At 38.9% G+C, this 20,984-nt stretch overlaps 1 protein-coding gene across 4 annotated transcripts in view; it reads right to left on the reverse strand.

Annotated features, from left to right (window-relative positions):
• Nucleotides 1-20,984, reverse strand: part of FGL1 (fibrinogen like 1) — a 58,043-nt gene that overhangs the window by 27,480 nt on the left and 9,579 nt on the right. For 2 of the 4 annotated variants that reach the window (XM_028481253.1, XM_028481255.1), the window contains exons 2-3: nucleotides 6,596-6,788; nucleotides 5,814-5,994 (exon numbers count right to left, since the gene is read on the reverse strand). The exons of 1 other annotated variant lie outside the window; for it this stretch is intronic. The gene's annotated coding sequence lies outside the window, so the exon portion shown is untranslated. Of the gene's footprint in view, nucleotides 1-5,813; nucleotides 5,995-6,595; nucleotides 6,789-8,645; nucleotides 8,714-20,984 lie in introns of all 4 variants that reach the window. One more of the 4 variants, XM_028481254.1, reaches the window with a different exon arrangement.

Below are 20,984 nucleotides of genomic sequence, written 5' to 3' on the forward strand. Positions count from 1 at the left end.
AATGTTTTCCAATGTAAAATAGAGACCCCCCCCCACCCCCGCTCTGTGGGCTTTTAGAGGGGATAGAAGTGGCGTGACAAGGAAAATGCAAGCAAACAGAAGTATGAACAAATTGAGAAGGAAGATGAATAGGCTTGCTATCAGTATCTTCTAATTGATAAAATAATCTTGGAATTCTATTAAAAACTCATCTAGGTAGGTTTCTTTACATGAAAGATAAAGTCAGAGCCCATTTGCAATGCAGTAGTCTCCTAAACTTTGCATTTGCTGATGTTGAGGTCATACAAACAAAATTAGCAAAATTTCAGGTTGAAATAAAAACCCTAATCCAAGACATCTGACGTTATAAACAAACACATTTTCATCCTGATCCTGGGGGTAGTTTCATGTTTCTTTTGTCTGGGAGTTCTTGGAAGGACTGCCATTACCATCGGTCCATCTGTCAAGACTCTATTTGTAAAGAAAGAGCTTGCAGAAGAATAAATTCTCACTACAATTATGACAATTTAGGTATATATGGAATGAAGACATTTCCACCTTTCCTGTTAGGCATAGCAGTCAAACACTGCTAGAGTAAGACTTATTTTCTTTAGATTTAGCTATACAAGTGGTCTATCTAATCTTGTTCATTTAGACATAATTATATGCAATTAAGGCCTAATAAAATACAACAAATCTCTGAAAAATGTGCCTCCTTTCCTCCGTCAGAATGAAAGATAGAAAAAAAATTATGAGGAAAAACAAAAAAGAAAGAATCCAATTACTTTCAATGTCTGTATTCCATAAATCCCATTGGAAAAAATATGTATATGTTGTCAATGTATCTACTGTTGTCTGTACTAAATGTCAATGATTTTGAGTAGTATTTCACTGTAAACTTATCACTGATCTTTTTTCTAAGAAGAGCTGAGATGGTGACTAGTGCTCTCTAAAGATCATAAAGAACAAAAAGCTATTTGTCTTGTTTATGAATTATATGTAGTACTTTTCTACTTGAATCATAAATATCTTCAATGTTTTCTGCTATATTGACCAGCTTCTGAATTATCTATCCTTTTTCAAAATAGAAAAGGCAAGTACGCTTTGACTTTAATACTATCGCTAATTCTCTTAGTTAACATGTTTTTCAATACTATGTAAAATTGTGATTTAAAAAGGCTAATTTTAAACAGAAAAATGAACAAACCTCCATACTGTGAAAACGCAGATATAACAGAAAGCAGGGACTTGAACAGATAGTTGTACACCAATGTTTACAGCAGCATTATTTGCAATAGCCAAAAGGTAGAAACAACCCAAATGTGTATCGACAGGTGACTAGATGGACAGAATGACATATATACGCACAATGAAATATTAACTTGAAACTAACACAGTATTGTAAATCAACTACACTTCAGAAAAACAGAAAAAAACCCAACAACAAAAAAAAGTGTTAGCTTCCAGAGAAGGGGGATGGATAGAAGGAATGAGACCAGGGACAGCTGATTTTCATCATAAGCCTCTGTATTATTTGACTTTCTTTAACTATGTACACTTTGATACACATTTTTAAATATCAAATTTTAAAACTCCCCATGATTTAATTTACATATGTAGAGGATTTTCAGACAGTGATTCCCTGACATGATTTTAAGTGTTTTTAACTGTCATTATCTAAAATTATTTTAAAATAACAACATATTACCACAAACTGGGTGGCTTACAATAACAGAAGTTTATTGTCTCACATTCTGGAGGATAGAAATATGAAGTCAAGTCAGCATGCCTATGCACCCTTCAAGAAGCTCTAAGGAAGAATCAATCCTCCCCTGGCTCTTCTAGCTTCTGGTGGTTGCCAGCAATCTTTGGCGTTCCTTGGCCTGTGTCAACATAACTCTACTCTCTGCCTCCATCTTCACATGGCTGTCTTCCCTTTGTATGTCTCTGTGTCCAAATTTCTTTCTTACTACAAGGACCCCAGTCATTGGATTAAGGTTCCAATATGACCTATTGTAATTTGATTACATCTCCAAAGACACTATTTCCAAATAAGGTTACACTCACAAGTAACGGGATTTAGAATTGAACATATCACTTTAGAAGACACAATTTAACCTAGTACAGGTACCCAACAAAATATCTGTTGAATGGATGAGAAGAAAAATTGTGAACCTAAGTTACAATTTTAGAACTTCCCAGTATCTGTTATTGCAATTTCATAGTTGTTTACTAGAGACTGAATTCAGTTGGTCTGCTGAATTTATTAAATGTCCCTGTCAGATTCCTTCCATCATCTCCCCACTCCCAGTAACAACTAGAAACACTTAACAAACTATGCCTTTCATAAAGTTTTTATTGATTTGCAAATATGACCTTGCAGTGTGTGATAGCTTAAAAAGAGTTACTTTTAAAAGAGATATTTGGATTTATAAAATCCCCAAAGGAAAAAAAAATAACTGAAAACTTAATACCTAAAATATTTAAAATTTGGCTCTTAATGGGCTAAAGCCATTATCATAGCTATCTTATAATAAATTATTAGTTTGACTCATTTTTCAGTTGGTAATAAATATATTTCTTGAGCAAAATTACAACAGGTATGCTCCTATTTAAAAGAAAATCTCATTTGTATCCTTAAGGTCATTTATTATTTAATTTTAAAATTTACCATGAAGTTCAAGTAGCAAAAAGTAAAACAAAACAAAACAAAAAAACCCTCCACATAATGGAGGTTTCTTAACATGTAATCAAGTACACAGTCATAAACATATAAAGTTTTTTAATGTTACAGAAAATAAGCAGATAATTGTTTTATTATAAGCAAGCAAAAGAAAATAAAGACGGAAAATAGATGTTTTTTTAAAACACAAAAGAGATTTTTGAAGTAGAAAGTATTATCCCATGAGCTTAGAACACACAATCAAAATATAATTAAAGGAAGTGAGATCATCCAGTTGAACACTGCCAACACTTGAGGAAGCAAGGCTCAGAGAGGGCATATCATCTGCCTAAAGAAATAAAATAGACCCTCCTAGAGTAATGAAAATAAAAACAAAATTAAACAAATGGGACCTAATTAAACTTAAAAGCTTTTGCTTTTAAGCAAAGGAAACCATAAACAAGAAGAAAAGACAACCCTCAGAATGGGAGAAAATATTTGCAAACGAAGCAACTGACACTTATTTGTGGAATTTTAAAAAAATGATAAAATGAACTTATTTACAAAACAGAAACAGATCCACAGACATAGAAAACAAACTTATGGTTACCAAAGGGGAGAGGGGTGGGGACAAATTAGGAGCTTGGGATTAACATATACACACTATTACATATAAAATAGATAAACAAAAAGGACCTACTGTATAGGTAGGTCCTTGTGTTTTTTTTTGTTTTGTTTTTTTTTTTTTTTGTGGTACGCGGGCCTCTCACCGCTGTGGCCTCTCCCATTGCGGAGCACAGGCTCCGGACGCGCAGGCTCAGCGGCCATGGCTCACGGGCCCAGCCGCTCCGCGGCATGCGGGATCCTCCCAAACCGGGTCACGAACCCGTGTCCCCTGAATCGGCAGGCGGACTCTCAACCACTGCGCCACCAGGGAAGTCCGGTCCTTGTTTTATATATATCTATATATATAACTGAATCACTTTGCTATACACTTGCAACTAACACAACATTGCAAATTATACTTCAATAAAAAATTATGTTCTTATATATATATCTGAATCTGGCTCTTGCATAAGTGAAAGTGTGTGTTAAAAGTGCTCTGGGAGGGCCTCCCTGGTGGCACAGTGGTTAAGAATCTGCCTGCCAATGCAGGCACGGGTCCGAGCCCTGGTCTGGGAAGATCCCACGTGCCGTGGAGCAACAAAGCCCATGTGCCACAACTACTGAGCCTGCGATATAGAGCCCGCGAGCCACAACTACTGAGCCCACCTGCCACGACTACTGAAGCCCACGTGCCTAGAGCCCGTGCTCCGCAACAAGAGAAGCCATCCAATGGGAAGTCAGTGCAGCACAATGAAGAGTAGCCACTGTTCCCCGAAACTAGAGAAAGCCCGCGCAGCAATGAAGACCCAAGGCAGCCAAAAAAACAAAAACAAAAAAAGTGCTCTGGGAGATGCTGGGAAATTATAGTATATACAGATTGCAATGCATTATATTTGGTAGAAAATAAAGGGGCAGGGACTTCCCTGGTGGTGCAATGGTTAAGAATCCGCCTGTCAATGCAGCGGACACGGGTTCGAGCCCTGGTCCTGGAAGATCCCACATGCCACGGAGCAACTAATCCCGCATGCCACAATTACTGAGCCCGTATGCCACAACTACTGAAGGCCGTGTGCCTAGAACCCGTGCTCTGCAACGAGAGAAAACACCGCAATGAGAAGCCGGTACACCACAACGAAGAATAGCCTCCATTCACCACAACTAGAGAAAAGCCCGCGCGCAGCAACGAAGACCCAACGCAGCCAAAAATAAATAAATATATTAAAAAAAAAAAAAGAAAGAAAATAAAGGGGCAGTGAAAAGCTTTGGCAGGTTTCTCTTGCCATTGAATTTCCAATTCATTGCCATTAAAATAATCAAATCTGATCTTTCCCAGAGAAAGGAGGCAGCCCCTAGTCTGGCAGGTCCTTAAACAAAAAGGCATTTCAAAATGTTATTATATATATTTAAAAGTCATTATATTAACTTGATCATCTTTAAAATAATTCCTGAGACTATCTTAAGTCTTTTAAAATTCCCCAGTGCCTCCATTAGTAATTCCAGCCATCTTCTATAATACTGAAGAAATGTTTAAGTATAAGAAACTTGCTTTGAAATTCTGATCTCCATCATTCATCATAGTAAACCATCATTATTCTGGAAACCTGGATTGTGGTGAAGTTATATCAGATTACTTCACTCCTCACTATACAACTAGTTGTATTTATTTTACAATGTTTTTGCTTTGGGCTATCTCAAAATTTTAATTATTATAAAATTAAAAGTTTTCAAATGGCTATTCTTTGATGTACTATATCATTTGATATAAATCGTTCTAAGTGTAAGTCCATTTTCTCCCAATAAAATCTTTGAGTTTAATTGATTATAGTAAATTAAATTTAAACACAAAAATTTTAAGTTTGGGACTAAAAAGTTCTACAGCTGACATGTAACTTTAAAAACACAATTACAAGTACATTACTAGCATGTAATGGTAATTCAAAAATGGTATGTTTTAAGTGAGCTATTATGAAAGGATACAGATAAAAGAAATTAAAAAGAAGAAAAAGTTACTGAAGGAAGCATATTTGATAAGTCAGCATTCACAAATGGTAATGCGTAAGACATATTAATGGAAGACAGTTAAAATTACCCATAAACAGACTTAGAGACTCCTTTTGGGTTATTTTCTTCTAATTTTTTCCCTTTTTCTGGTAATGGAATATAACAGCATCTTTGTTACTTATCTCAAGAATTTATACTCAATGAAAGCTTTAAAAAGCCAAATAAGTTTGATTCCCAAAAGAAAGAAATAAAGAACATTTCTGAAGTTTTTTACTTCTGAAGAGGAAATTATAACATTATCCATTTTATTTTCCATTTTGTATATTAAAACTGCAAATCTTTTTATTTACATCAAATTCTCATCCAATTCATTCCGAATGTACCAGGAATGGAAAGGAGATGTAATTCTAAATCTCTTTTCCAAGTGGCAGAAGCAGCCGTCTCTCTAATCAACCTGACCTTTCTCAAGGGCCAACAGTTGTTTCTCGAGTTATGCTTAATATCATACCTAGGAAATCAACGAGCATTACCACAATTATGTCAAAAGTGCAGAGAGGTTAAATACCTTGCCTGAAGTCACAAATGAGTCAGAGACACAGCTTAGGCGAGGTCCAGCCACTCTGTCTCCCAGGCTCCTCTAACTGCATTCAGACTTTGTAATTGCTTCTTTGTTATTTGATTAGAAATAGGGACAGTGTTGATTCTGGCTTTAGTCCAGAAACAAATAGATGAGGAAATCTGTTTAACTGGAAGGAAAACGAAAAGAGGGAATTCAAGGACAAATCCCAGTACTCTGATATTTTTCTTTTTTCCCCCTATTTGCATGAATTTTTACTAAAAATCCAATAATATATCTTTATAAAAACATATCTTTGATTTTTTAACCTCTTACTATTGTGCTCATCCAGAGAATTTTTGTATTTTGACTAACTTCAGTAATGTTCACTTGAAGATTAAGTAAAACCAAAGTTTGGTTGAAGCTTTGCTTTCTGGTACTAACGATAATAAAATTTTACCTATAAAGAACGGATTAAAATTTCATTTCAACTACAATATGGAGAGAAGCCAAATTTTTCTTAGTTATAAGAATGTGGCAAGTTAATAATTGTCAAGATGAAACAGTCAGTTTCTTTGATCTTTAAGAAAAGCAAAAATATTCCCTGAGGTGCAAAATTGTGAAATTTATCTGTAAGCAACAATTATCCTTTGATTGAACTGTTCCTTTTGTTTTAAACTGTAGAGGATTTTCTAATGTGTAAGATGTTAGCTCCATTAATCATATTGCACAATAGTTTCAGACTGGAAACCCAGGTTCATCATTTCTTTTTTCATTCTGATGTAACTCACGCTGTTGTTTGCTGTTTGTTCTGTGATCCCAATTTATTAACTCAGATTCCAGTAAAAAGTTGTTTTTCTCTCTGTTCTTTGTTGTTTTCTGGATTAAAGTATTGCTGGTGTTTGGCCTTCCCATTAAGCATTTTCTCGTCATTCACTCAGAAATTTTCAAGTTTATTAAGGAAAAGGTAATCCTGATGATTTACTGGAAAGAAAAAGTCAACTAGGTTGAAGTGATTTACACACATGGGACAAGTGGAAATTACACATTCACAATAATGAATTCAAGCTGCTGCTGTTAAATTTCAAAAGCAAAAGTATGGGATTATTTGGCTGATTTGATAATTACCTCTGGTAAAATGCAGTATTTTGAAATACAGACCTATTTTTTTCCTCCTTGTATCCTTTTTGCCTCCTTCCCATTCAAGCATTTAGTAAACCCTGAGCTCACTTCTTCAGAGGAGGGACCTATAACTGTATGTCCCAGTAACAGCAGCTATCACACGTGGCACCCTTATGTACCAGACGTGGTAAATATACGAACTCATTCAGCGCCAACAGCCCCATCAGTGGGTACTGTTACTATCCCCATTTCACAAATGAGGAAACCAAGGCACAGAGGTCTAAGTAACTTGCCCAAGGTCAAGTTACAATGAGCAAGAGGTAGAGCTAGGATTCAAAGGCAGTCTGGCTCAGAATCTGTGCTCTTTACCATTAAAGATGATCAATGCTATCTGTCAAGGATTCGAGCAGCACCATGGCCTCAGGAGAAACCTGGGAAAAGCTAATCAGACGATAAGGACAGAATCTAGGGTCAATGTTCTGTGAAGGCGTGCCAGAACCTGAACGTTTTGGGAGGAATGTTAGTACTGTAGTCCATGGATGCATTGTCAGAGCATCAGGAAAGGTCAGATTTGTGACCTTGCACAATTGTACCAAAGCTATGAAATGAGAATGAGACCTCAGCTCACTGGCTGACAGAAGTATGAGAAAACAATGAGACAAGAGGAGCAGGTGGGATCCAGTGTTTGAGGAGATGGACAAGAAACAGAACGGTTGGGATGCGTACTGTAAGGGATGGCTGCTTTTTTTTTTTCTTTCTTTCTTTCTTTTTTAAAAATTGAAGTATAGTTGCTGTACAATATTCTATGTTATAGGTGTACAATATAGTGATTCACAATTTTTAAAGGTTATATACCAGTTACAATTATAAAATATGTGCCATAGTCTCCATGTTGTACAGTATATACTTATAGCTTATTTTATACCTAACAGTTTGTACCTCTTACTCCCCTACCCAATATTGCCCCTCCCTCTTCCCTCTCCCCACTGGTAACCACTAGTTTGTTCTCTACATCTGTGAGTCTGCTTCTTTTTTTGTTATATCACTACTTTGTTGTATTTTTTAGATTCTGCGTATAAGTGATATCACACAGTATTTGTCTTTCTCTGCCTGACTTATTACACTTAGCATACGGGCTCAGCTTCTCAAAGGGGCTTCACTGAGCAGAATAGTGAGCTCATTAGGCTTACATCTTAAATTAGCTTGTCTAGAAGTTGGGTTCTACACATTTACCCTAAGTGATTATTTTCTGGAGAACGGACTCATACTTAACAGTTTCTCAAGGGATATATAAAACAGAAAAGTGAACTTATTAATTTAGGAAAAGAGAATTGCTTGGTAAGATAACCTGTTCAGGAATTTGCATAGAGGACTTCCTCATGGTGGACAAAATTGCCCCAGAGCAAATCAAGCAAAAGGAATTTTGATGAACAAAGAACATGAATAAAGAGCATTGGACTTAGAGGCTTTTTTTTTTTCAAAGTAAAGTAATTAGATAAACTTTTCTTCTCTGACTTGAGAATATTTCCATTGGATAACAGGTACAGTTGCACCAAGATCAGGTCACTCTGGCTCCCAGACAAGATTAGATGAGCACCGACAAATTTTTTCCTTCTCCTTTTGGAAGACCATATTCAGAGAAGCTTCTCAATTAATATATCAGTTATAACACAGTTGTCATCCAAACCCTCTGGACTCTATATTGTGTCTGCCCCTTACCTGATACCTGACCCAGTCCCAGGAGGAAGGTTGAATTCCAGGTCTCCCCAACTCCAGTCCGCTCCTGCCTGCAGCAGTGAACATGTCTGTTCTCAGCCCCATCATGAACTAGACAACTGATCGTATATCCTTTAGTGTATTCTACCAGCAAACATTTCTGATGGTTATATTTTCCAAACTTGACTCCCAATGAAGGGGGAGACACATCTTATGGGACTTATAAAATCCTGTGCTCTGAATACAGTGATCACATTTTAAACTTAAAATGTGACTTTTATCAAAATATTTAGGATGGAACATATTTTAAATATCAAGGAAAGAGGTTAACGAGACTAGTCTTCATTTCAGGCAACTAACAGATCTTCCTCAGGTGGAGGTTATGAAACTCCTAAATATATAAACTTCCTAAAATGTTGGTTTAGATATCACCTCATATGGAGTCCTGAAAGGATATAAAACATTCTCATGTAGCATAAGTCTGACAAATTACTATGGAAAAGCATTTTAAAATTAGTAAGACTAAACCAATTTCACTAGTGAGTCACCCTACCTATTCCTATTGTCTATGTAACCAGTAAAAGTTTAAATTAATAATGCTCAATAAACAGGTCCTGAATTAATTAATCCATGTCATGTCAATATGAATGGTATGGTCAAGGGAATAAAAGCGTTTTACTGAAGACTGAGAGAACTGCATTAATTTCCAAGCTCTGTCATGGCTCATTATATGCTCTTGAGCAAGTCATTGCTCCTCTCTGAACCTCAGTCTTCTCATCTGTGAAAAAAGCTATTGGATCTAATGGTCCCTACGATCCACTCCCACTTTTAAATTCTTCTTTTTTGCTTATTTATTATTATCTACAAGAAACCTTCCTAGAACATATTATGAAAGAGGATTAAAGTTTTATATCAAAGTTAGGAAAGTTCATGGATAACTAGGCAACACTGGTAAGTATGTGTAACGGATGAGTAAACTAGGTTGGAACTGAGACTTGGGTAGAGAGTCCTGTGGAATTAGGGATCCCCTTCATAGTTCCTCTGGGGCTCAAAACAGATAATCACAAAGCTGCTGTAATTATCCAGTTGGAAAACTTATATTATTACCTAAAAAATCTAGTTGCTTTGCTCTGTTCCTGGCCAACTCCTAGAGTTCTGGCACCATGGTGGTCTTGAAATGCTGCTGTTACTACCAGGCAGATTTCAAAATGTAAGTGGTGGTTGTAGGAAAAGGCCACTTTCTCTTTCCCTAACCTAATCTAGACTTGGACACAAGCCCCTTCCCTGAAACCCCAACAGAAGCATTTGATAGGCTGTGATGTCTGCAAAACTTCTGAAACTTTGGGGATAATGGAAAGAAATTACAATGCAGAGAAGGAAAATGTAAACAGGAATATTAGCTATGACTACTCTCTTCTCCATAGAGGTCCCCCATAAGGGGCCATCTCTCCCCTTATCAATGGACCCAAACTACTGACATGTTGAAGGAATTACGTAACCCTCCATGCAGAGAATGTCCTTGGTCATATCCTACCCTTAACTCCTCTCTTGCTTTATAAGAAGGGAAAAAATTTCCATATCCCCAGCCAATAAAGTACTAACCACTACTGATTCTTTACCTACAATTAAGACAACAATTTATAGATTATGCAGAAAAATTTTGCTTTTTTTCCCACAAAGTTTCAATTTCAGAATATAATCTGTGCTATATTTTGCATAATAAAAGCACATTAAAGTATCACCCACCAAGAAAAAGAAGTTTTCTCCAAAGATAAATAATGGTTCTGCTCCTAGCTAAACAAAAAAATTGTCACCAAAATCTTCTTGTTAAATATGGTGGATTGACCACACATTTTATTTTTTATTTATTTATTTATTATTTATTTATTTTTTTTTGCGGTACGCGGGCCTCTCACCGCTGTGGCCTCTCCCGTTGAGGAGCACAGGCTCCGGACGCGCAGGCTCAGCGGCCATGGCTCACGGGCCCAGCCGCTCCGCGGCATGTGGGATCTTCCCAGACCGGGGCACGAACCCGTGTCCCCTGCATCGGCAGGCAGACTCTCAACCACTGCGCCACCAGGGAAGCCCAACCACACATTTTAAAATGTGCTTCATCCTCAAATCCCTTTAAAATGACAGCAAAGAAATAAAAAGGCATAAACCTACAATGTCAAAGCAAACAGGAATGATATGTGAAGAGATAAGAGAGTACAACAACTTATTGGAAGAGATTTTAGAGGAACCACAAAGTTCAAGAGTGACTGTCAAGGCTGAAAATAAGGGGATTGGTAAAATAATATAAAAAGTGTAGTTGGACCCTATAGCCTCTTCCCCAGCCCATGTAACTCCTACCCTCTTTATTCATATACTACCTAACACTTGCCCATTTATTATTCCTAAAAGAATTTGATCTGGAACTTATTTTCACTTGGGGATAGCAGGAATGTTGAAAGGTAGGAGCCACAAACAGAGAAGTTAAAATAAAGCATGTATACAAAAAGTGCAACCAGGCACCTCTTTCAAACAAGATTGCTGTCAGGCAGGCTTGTATTTCCTGCCAGGAGACAGGGTTCTTCTCGGGAGAAATGGAATGGCCCCACAGGAAAAAAAATTAAGGATACTAAAATATAATGCTCCCTCCACAGACATGCCAGCTCACCACTTAACCATATATTGAATCTCTCCAGTCCACAAACTCTACCCATGAACATTAAGCTAGCTTTCCGTTAGCTTTGTTGGTGCCTCACATAGAGATAACCAAGGAACACCAGACATTTGAAGAATGTCTCCAATATGAAAAACAGAGATAAAAACAAGGGAAGAAAAAAATAAAAATAGAACCCAGGGAATACAGAATACTGGGGGCCAGGCAGTGTTCTAGATGCTGGGGAAATTGTAATGAACAAAACAGACAAGAGTCTCTGCCCTCATAGAGCTTACATTCTAGCAGAAAGGTGGAAGTAAACATTAACTGAAATAAATAAATAGATTTGTTAGAAAGTGATGTCTGCCATACACTGTGAAGAAAAATAAGTCAGTGGAGAGGCTTAGTGAGTGGGTGGGGGAAAGAGAGGCAAATTTAGATAGACTGGGCCAGGGAAGGCTTTATTGAGACATTTGAGCAAAGACTTGAAGGAGGTAAGAAAGTAAATCATGGGGATATCTGGGGACAGGGGGAGGAAGGAAGCAGTCCAGGCAGAGAGACTAGCTAGTGCAAAGGCTATGAGGCCGAAGTGTGCCTGAATGTCTGAGGAATAGCTAGGAAGCAAGCAGTCGATGTGTTCAGAGAGATAACAGAGATCAGATTATAGACAGACTACTAGTCTGTTGAAAGGAATTTGACTTTTACTTTGAGGGATGGGCAAGCCACTGAGATATTTTTGAACCAAGAAATAATATGATGTGACCTACATTTAAAAGAAAAGACATATTTGGGGGGCACAAGAGTGGAGGTAGAGAGACCGGTAAGAGACTAGAGGAATACTCCAGGCAAGAAATGATGGCAGGTCAGAACAGGATGCTAATAGCGGAGGTGAAGAGGAATGGATATAATTTCAAAGTAGAAGAATGATTTCCTGACAGATGGAATGTGAGTTGTGAGAGAAAAAAAGAAGTCAAAGATGACTTCAAAATTTTTGGTCTTAGCAACCTCAAAGATGGATATGTCAATAAGCTGAGGTGGGGAAGAATGAAAGAATAACAATTTGGAGCAAGGAGGAGAGATGAAGAACTCTATTTTGGAAACGGTAAGTTTGAGATGACTGTTAAACATGCAAGGAAAATGTCAAGAAGGCAGTTGGATTACAGAGTCTACAGTTAGGGGAAAATATATATTTTAAAGTCAGTACCATAAAGAATGGTATTTAAAGTTACAAGATGAATGAGGACAGCAAGGATGTAGTACAGATTCAGAAGGGAAGAGGTAAAAATACCGAGCCCTGGGGTAATCCAATGTTAAGAAGCTGGGGAGATGAGGTACAAAAAAAAAAGAATAGGAGAAAGGAGTTGTCAGTGGGGCAGGAGGAAAACCAGGAATGAGCGATGTCCTAGGAACCAGGTGAGAAGAAGCTTCGAGGAGAAGGGAGTCATTCATGTGTCTAGCAGATAAAGTAACAGGAGGACTGAGAACTGACCCTTGGATGAAGAAACACGTAGGTCCTTGGAGACTGTGACAAGGTCAGTTTCAGTGGAATGGTGGGGTGAAAGCCTGGTCAGAGTGAGTTTAAGAGAGAATGGAGGGGATAAATTGGACATAGCTAAAAAGAAGTACAACTGCTATAATGGGAAGTAAAGAAAAGGTTTTGTTTTATTTTTTAAGATGGGAGATGTCTACAGAAGAAAACTCCTTCCAAACTATATTTTGTATTATCAGAAAAGTAAGAAACAATAATGGAATGCTGTTATTTTTATTTAAAAAGGAACAATTAACACAAAGCAGAAAAAGCTCAAAGAAATTAAATGGAATAGTCAAAATTAAACAAACTTCACTGAGTGGATTAGGATATATATTCAAGGAAACCTCCTAGAAAGTAGAATAAAAATACAAGGGTAGTAAAATAGGAGAGAAAAGGTAAGAAAATTAGAGGTATAATTTTAGGAAGTCAAGCATGTACCTAACAGAACTTTCAAAGAGGAGATAGAACAAAATGGAGAGTGAATTATCAAAGAAACAATAGAAAAATAATTCCCAGAACCGAAGGAATTGACGTTGAGTTTATTTAGTGTCCAGCACGACTTTTAAAAACAAGACAAAAGGGCTTCCCTGGTGGCGCAGTGGTTGGGAGTCCGCCTGCCGATGCAGGGGACACGGGTTCGTGCCCCGGTCCGGGAAGATCCCACATGCCGCGGAGCTGCTGGGCCCGTGAGCCATGGCCGCTGAGCCTGCGCGTCTGGAGCCTGTGCTCCGCAACAGGAGAGGCCACGGCAGTGAGAGGCCCGTGTACTGGGGGGGGAACAAGACAAAAAACACCCAGCCCTTGGGCAAATCATGATAAAATTTTGAATAACAGTGTTAGTGAAAAGCTGCAAAAAGCTTTCAGAGTGAAATCACATAAAAAGTACTGAGACTCAGAACGGCATCATGCTTCTCCAGAGAAAGAATGCCTTAAAAATTCTGAGGGAATTTATATTTTCCAAATCAGGACTCTATACTGCCAAGCTAGCAATCAAGTGTGAAGTGTGAATAAAGCCATTTCAGACGTGTAAGAACTAAAAAAACAAAAACGAAAACAGCAAACAAAAAACTGCCTTAACATAGCCTTTCTGAGAAAGAGTCTGACAATATGATCTAGAAAAATAAGGGCGAATGAAGATCGATACATCAGAAGACAAGGAAAAGGAACCAAGAAAAAGGGTTCATTTCCCAGAAATCCCTTTCGCTTGCCAGAGTTAGGATTCTTGTGGGAGATTTGGAGGGCAGAAATGAAGCGGCAGGCTTTGTAGCTCTCACGTGCTGTTGCCTATCTGTTGGCTCATCTCACTGGCATAAGATCTCTGCCAGGCCTGCAGCTACCCCGCCTCCCCTGGATCTTCCTTCAGCGCATGACAATGGGTTCAGCTTCTACAGGACAGCCACAACACCCAGGTCAGAGGCCACAAGAACTGACACAGCTTGCAGTCCGTCCTCATGGGCTCCAGCTCCTGCTTCCCGTACGAACTCCTCCGGCATCTTATGTTAAGAAAAGGGCCTTTGAGAGACCCACAAGAGCCTAAGGTCATTCCTTATATATCCTAGAGGCTCTGCTTCTCTGATTGAACTCTGTTATATACAGGATCCCAAACAGGAAAACTGAATGCCAGAGAAGGAATTTTTCAAATGCACTGCTGTTTCCTGGAGGACTCACTGGCCCTCTTGGCCGGCTACATGAAGCACGTAAAAAGTAATCTTAATAGACATTGGACAGATGTCCCAAAATGTATAGCTTCAGGTCCCACAAAACCTGTATCCTGCCCTACTTACCAGTTAAGATAAAATGAAATGCTTATTTACTACTCTTCTTTTCAGAGGTTTCTTGCCTATCTGAAATTTTTTCCCTCTGGTATCTAACCAACTCTAAATTAGTTGCCTAACAGGGCAAAGTGCAAAAGATGTTTTCTTATTCAATTTATTTTCCCTGTAAAGAATAAAAAGAGCTCTGGGCAAGGAATGTTTGTTTTTCTTTCGACGTGTATGCAAGGACTTCAGAATTGCATATATTTTATGCTTCTGAAGAATAACATCTTTCTTATTAAAGAAGAATCTCCCCATAAGATCACATCATGAAAAAAACAATTGCAACCAAATAAATGTTAAATTCTAATAGAAAACAGATTTTTTTACACTAAATACATGAAGAAGAAATTCAGCTATATTGTGTAAAAATATGTGGAGAAAAAAGAAAACAAGAGCTCATGTTAAGTAAAACCACATTTTAAAATATGCCTTTAGACCCAAGGAAGACGGGCGGTAACACAAGCGTCTGCTTTCACTCTACTCCCCAGTATGACTTCTCTGCTTTCTTTGATAAATTTGCTATACATCTTTTTCATTCAGGTACCTAAATCCAATTTCTACATGTGCTTTTTTCCTCCAGTTTTTAGATTCTTAAAATATTATCTCCTCTTAAAACATCATCCAACTAATTGGAAAACACATGATGATTCATACTTTTATGACCACAACTAAAAGTAGAATTCCCAGAGTTGTTAGCTATCCTGACAAAATTTCTGGACACTAGCAGAAAATTTAAAAACATGTTATTGACAGAAGTGTATTTGTACATTTGAAGTTAAAATTTGTCCTTGGGATTTCCCTGGTGGCGCAGTGGTTAAGAATCTGCCTGCCAATGCAGGGGACATGGGTTCGATCTCTGGTCCGGGAAGATCCCACATGCCGCGGAGCAACTAAGCCCATGCACCACAACTACTGCGTCTGCGCTCTAGAGCCCGCGAGCCACAACCACTGAGCCCACATGCTGCAACTACTGAAGCCCACGCACCTAGAGCCCATGCTCCGCAACAAGAGAAGCCACAGCAATAAGAAGCCCACGCACCGCAACGAAGTGTAGCCCCTGCTGGCTGCAACTAGAGAACCGCGAGCCACAACCACTGAGCCCACATGCTGCAACTACTGAAGCCCACGCACCTAGAGCCCATGCTCCGCAACAAGAGAAGCCACAGCAATAAGAAGCCCACGCACCGCAACGAAGTGTAGCCCCTGCTGGCTGCAACTAGAGAAAGTCTGCAGACAGCAACAAAGACCCAATGACCACACTAAAGACCACAGACGATAGACTCAGGGGTAGAGATTCTTACCAAACATGACTACTGGGGGAACTTCTGTAAATAGAGAAGGCTCCCAGTATGTACCATTTTCCTACTAGCCAATCAGGAAATTTAAAGAATGAAGAAAGGGGGATCCATCCAGTTTACTAGAATATCTTCTGGTTCAATAAAGATGCCTGGCAAGCCTAATATCTCATCTCCCGCGACGACTACTTTCACCAATGACTCAACCACATTACATGTGCTCTTTTGTTATTGCTGCTATATATATATGTAAATAAACATATATATATGGTTGATATGTGTGTATGTATATATGTATATATATGTGTGTGTGTGTGTGTGTATTCCAGTCCTCTTTTCCTTTCTTTGTCTATTCCAATAATCCCTCTGTACCCTCTATGAAAGAAATAAGCCTTCCCTGGCCACCTGCCCTTCCCCTAAGCCCATCCACCTAGGCTCGATATTTTCCTATGTGTTTACTCTCTTATATCACACATCACTATATTGTGTACTGGAGTTTCTCTAGTCATTAAAGAGAGATCAGGGACTTTTTTCTTGCTTCTATATCCATAGCACCTAGCATATACGTACCATACAATAGAGGCTCAAAAATATTTATTGTTCATGGAACAGTAAAATTCCTTATCTGTGATAGCATATAATAAAAGATTCAAACTGGGTAACATATCAAATTGGCATCTTACATGAAGTATTATTTACTATCAGGCCTAATACACAGAAGTCATGCAATAAATTCTAGTTTCCTATTGTCTTGAAACAAGATTAGGACTGTTGAATTTGATCTATAGAGAGTGAGGCAGCAATAATACACACACAAATAATTAATGGTTTCATATATATTGCTAATTTAGACAGGGAAGGAAGAAAGTGATTTTTAATAATCTAGAATTATTTGTGAGAGGGGGAAGAGGTGAATCTGGAGACAATACCTTGTTCCTAAAATCATTTTCTAACATTGCCAAACTCACTCACTCTTGTAGCAGAATGAGAATTTTACATCACAATAAAGAAAAGTAACAGAAACTTCTGCTTTAATAATGTAAGTGCTTGTAGCAGAACAAAATTGCTACCAAGAAAAACTTGAAAAGTTAGGTAAAATGAAAAAGACTATCTGTATGAAAACATCAGGGAGTTACTAAGGCAGCCAGGATTGGAGGGGCCAGATTGTAGAGAAGAAAGCTGCCCACAGTCATAATATGATAAATGTAGACTATTCTTGCTTCTTTTTTTTTTTTAAGCATAAACTATTGATCAAAGCAAAAAATACACACAGGTACACACAGGAAAAATACACAAATTAGCAGCATATAGTTCAATGAATTTCTCAAACTACTTTTTCTGTAGTGTGGACATTCTGGTGATTGATTTTTTCTGTTTTTGTATACCTGCAAATATTTTTGCCTTAGCTTCTGCATATAGCATTCTGGTTTCTCCACTGTTTTCTCACGTGCATCATTTCCAGCAAGAAATCTGCTAGCATCCTTGTTCCTCTGTAGGTAACACTTTTTTTCTCTTGTTGATTTTAAAGGAACTAAGTCTGTCCATTCAGATTATATTCTCCAGGAAGCTAACTCTGAGATAAAGTTTTGTTCTCGGGATGTTTATGAGGGAGTGGCCTGTGATCCACCCCTGTGGAAGGGAGCAGGTTTGGGCAAAGGGAGAACCTATGCAGAATTTTGAGCTAATATGGCCCATCAGAGGTATCCTGCTTTGGCCAAAATGGCTCCCAGCTTGATGGGACGTTACACGTGGGCTGCCCAGGGAGGGGAGAGACCTTGGCCACAGGTGGCTCTCTGTAACTGAGGGAACTCCTAAAGGGGCTGATGGCACACCAAGCAACAGGGCAACAAATTCTCCCTTGAAGGGCTGATCTGGAGGTGGTGCATCACCATTTTCTTACATCTGTGGATACAATCACAGGCATTATTCATTCACTTGGTGGAGGAGAGCAGAGTCTAGATACCCAAGAGAGTGTCTATTGTTGTATCTTTTTTGTGGCACAGAAAGACTGTTAGATGCCTTTAAAAAAATTGTGATAAAATATACATAGCATATGATTGACCATTTTAACCATTTTAAGTGTATAATTTAGTGGCATTAAGTACATTCACATTGTGATGCAACCATCAACACCAACCATCTCCAGAATTTTTCATCTTCCCAAACTGAAACGCTACACACATTAAACAATAACTCCTGTTATTTTCTTCTCCCAAACAATGGCAACCACACTCTAATCTCTGTCTCTATGAATTTGACTACACTAGGTACCTCAAATAAAAAGAATCATTCACTATATGTCCTTTTGTGTCTGGCTTATTTTACTTAGCACAATGTCTTCAAGATTCATCCATGCTGTAGCATGTGCCAGAATTTCCTTCCTTTTTAAGAATGAATAATATTGCATTGTATGTATATAATGCATTTTGTTTATTCATCTGTTGATGGATATTTGGCTTGTTTCCACCTCTTGGCTATTGTGAATAATGCTATTATGAACACGGGTATACAATATGTCACATTCCTTTTAATCGATCTCCATGTCTACTAAAGGATAAAAGAAAACAAGAGGCCAAAATATGAGCTATGAATTTCAATTGGTGAGATTCAGAGTCAGATTTTGAGTATTTGATCATGCAAACTACATGAGGATTAAAAGCAGGTCTGCAAAACAGGTAAGTGTCTTTAAAAGGATTGTTCAGCTTTCAAGAGTATAAAAGGCCACACACACACACACACACACACACACACACACACAAAATCTGAACAATCTCATGTTCTCTCCTCCCCAGCCAAACTGGATATATGCCATTTCCCAAATACAAGTTGTGCTTTCTGTTTCTGTGCCTTTGCCCATGCTGTTCATTAAGTCTGCAGAAATCTTTTCTCAAAGGATCTGTGATAGCCAACTCTGACCTGTAGTTCAGAACAGAGAAAATGCCAATAATTATTTTCCTATTCTGAGGCAATTTCATTTAGCATCTTTTCATTCCACTGCTAACACCTATTTAGATTTATTCCCATTTTTTTCAGTTTGTCCTTTAAATATTACATTATACATATTATAGCCAAAGAACGTTATGCATTCTAGGTCATAAGATCCTTATGGTTATTCACTTATCAGTGACCAGGTCTGTGTCATCCATAGTCAACAGGCAGCCCTAGACAACAGCCCTGTCTGGTTAACTGATGAGATTTGCAGTTGACATGTTATTCTTTTGCCTCCCAGCTTCTATTCCTCCTCTCTAATAGCATCTCTATTTCTGTCTGGGGTTTCTCCGTAACTTTTGGGGAAAATAATTCTGCACTTCCACCACAGGAGCCAAAGGACAGTGAGCTGAAGGAGTTAGATACTTTCTCCAGCATCTGCACATTTAAGGAAAGACACGAGGAGCTCACACAGCCTAGGAGAGCAGAGGCAGCAGCGCGCCAGCCAGATGGCACAGGCTATGACCTAGGTGCTCTGCCCCTGCTTCCTGCTTCTTGGCTTTCCAGAGCTCTCTTAATTCCTGTTCATCCTGAAGCCTGAGGGTCCCAGATGACTTCAGATTCTGTGAATCCCACATTCTCCAGTAAATTCCAATAAATTCACTTTTGCCCAAATTAGTGTCAGAAACCAACCAGGAACTCTGGTACATTGCTATCCTCTTGCCCCTACTCATCTCTCAAATTCCTGTCCTGCTCTGGCCTGTATCTACTTTTTATTTTTATTTTTATTTATTATTATTATTATTTTTTGCGGTACGCGGGCCTCTCACTGTTGTGGCCTCTCCCGTTGCGGAGCACAGGCTCCGGACGCACAGGCTCAGCGGCCATGGCTCACGGGCCCAGCCGCTCCGCGGCATGTGGGATCTTCCCGGACTGGGGCACGAATCCGTGTCCCCTGCATCGGCAGGCGGACTCTCAACCACTGCGCCACCAGGGAAGCCCTGTATCTACTTTTAAAAATGCATATATATATATGTATGTATATGTATATATATGTAAATAATACATATATGTGATGACATCTGTAGATGAAAACGTAGATGTAACTTTAGACACAGATGAACGATATCTATCTATCTATCTACCTATCATCTCAAAAAATGAAGGATCAGATTCAGAAACAATGGAAGTGAAGGATAATAACACAAGTTGGCAGTTAGCTTTTACTGCTTTTACACATCTCTCTTTAGAAGATCCTTATCCTAGGCTACTCATCGTTAGATACAGTACTACTGGCATGGACAAAGAAAAAGAAGCAAAAAGCACAACTTGTATTTGGGCAATGCCATGTACCCAGTTTGCAAAAGTTTGCAAAAAGGTTAATAAAAGTGACAAAGTATGATTTGGCTGGAAAAACCCAAGACTTGGAATTAGAAAGCCTAGGATAATGTTCTGACTCAAAATCTATTTAAATTGGGGTCCCCCAAAGTAAAGCCTGAGACAAAGATTTGGATGCAAGTAGTTTACTTGGGGGGTGATTCCAGGAATCATAAGTGAGGGAAGTAGTGAGATGGAACAGGAAGGAAAGCCAATAAGGGGTGCCTAGTGAGTGGGTTACAGCCCTAGGGAAATGGGGCACAAACCTGCTGGACCAGGGCTTCCCTGGTGGTGCAGTGGTTAAGAATCTGCCTGCCAATGCAGGGACAAGGGTTCAAGCCCTGGTCTGGGAAGATACCACATGCCACGGAGCGACTAAGCCCGTGCGCCACAACTTCTGAGCCTGCGCCCCAGAGCCCACGAGCCACAACTACTGAGCACACATGCCACAACTAATGAAGCCCACATGCCTAGAGCCCGTGCTCCGCAACAAGAGAAGCCACCGCAGTGAGAAGCCTGCGCACCGCAACAAAGAGTAACCCCCGCTCGCCCAACTAGAGAAAGCCCACGCACAGCAACAAAGATCCAAGGCAGCCAAAAACAGATAAGTAAAATAAATACATTTATTTTTTAAAAAAACGGCTTCCCTGGTGGCGCAGTGGTTGAGAGTCCGCCTGCCGATGCAGGGGACACGGGTTCGTGCCCCGGTCCGGGAAGATCCCACATGCCGCGGAGCGGCTGGGCCCGTGA

Source organism: Physeter macrocephalus, chromosome 20 (genome assembly GCF_002837175.3).
Source record: "Physeter macrocephalus isolate SW-GA chromosome 20, ASM283717v5, whole genome shotgun sequence".
Taxonomy (NCBI): Eukaryota; Metazoa; Chordata; class Mammalia; order Artiodactyla; family Physeteridae; genus Physeter; species Physeter macrocephalus.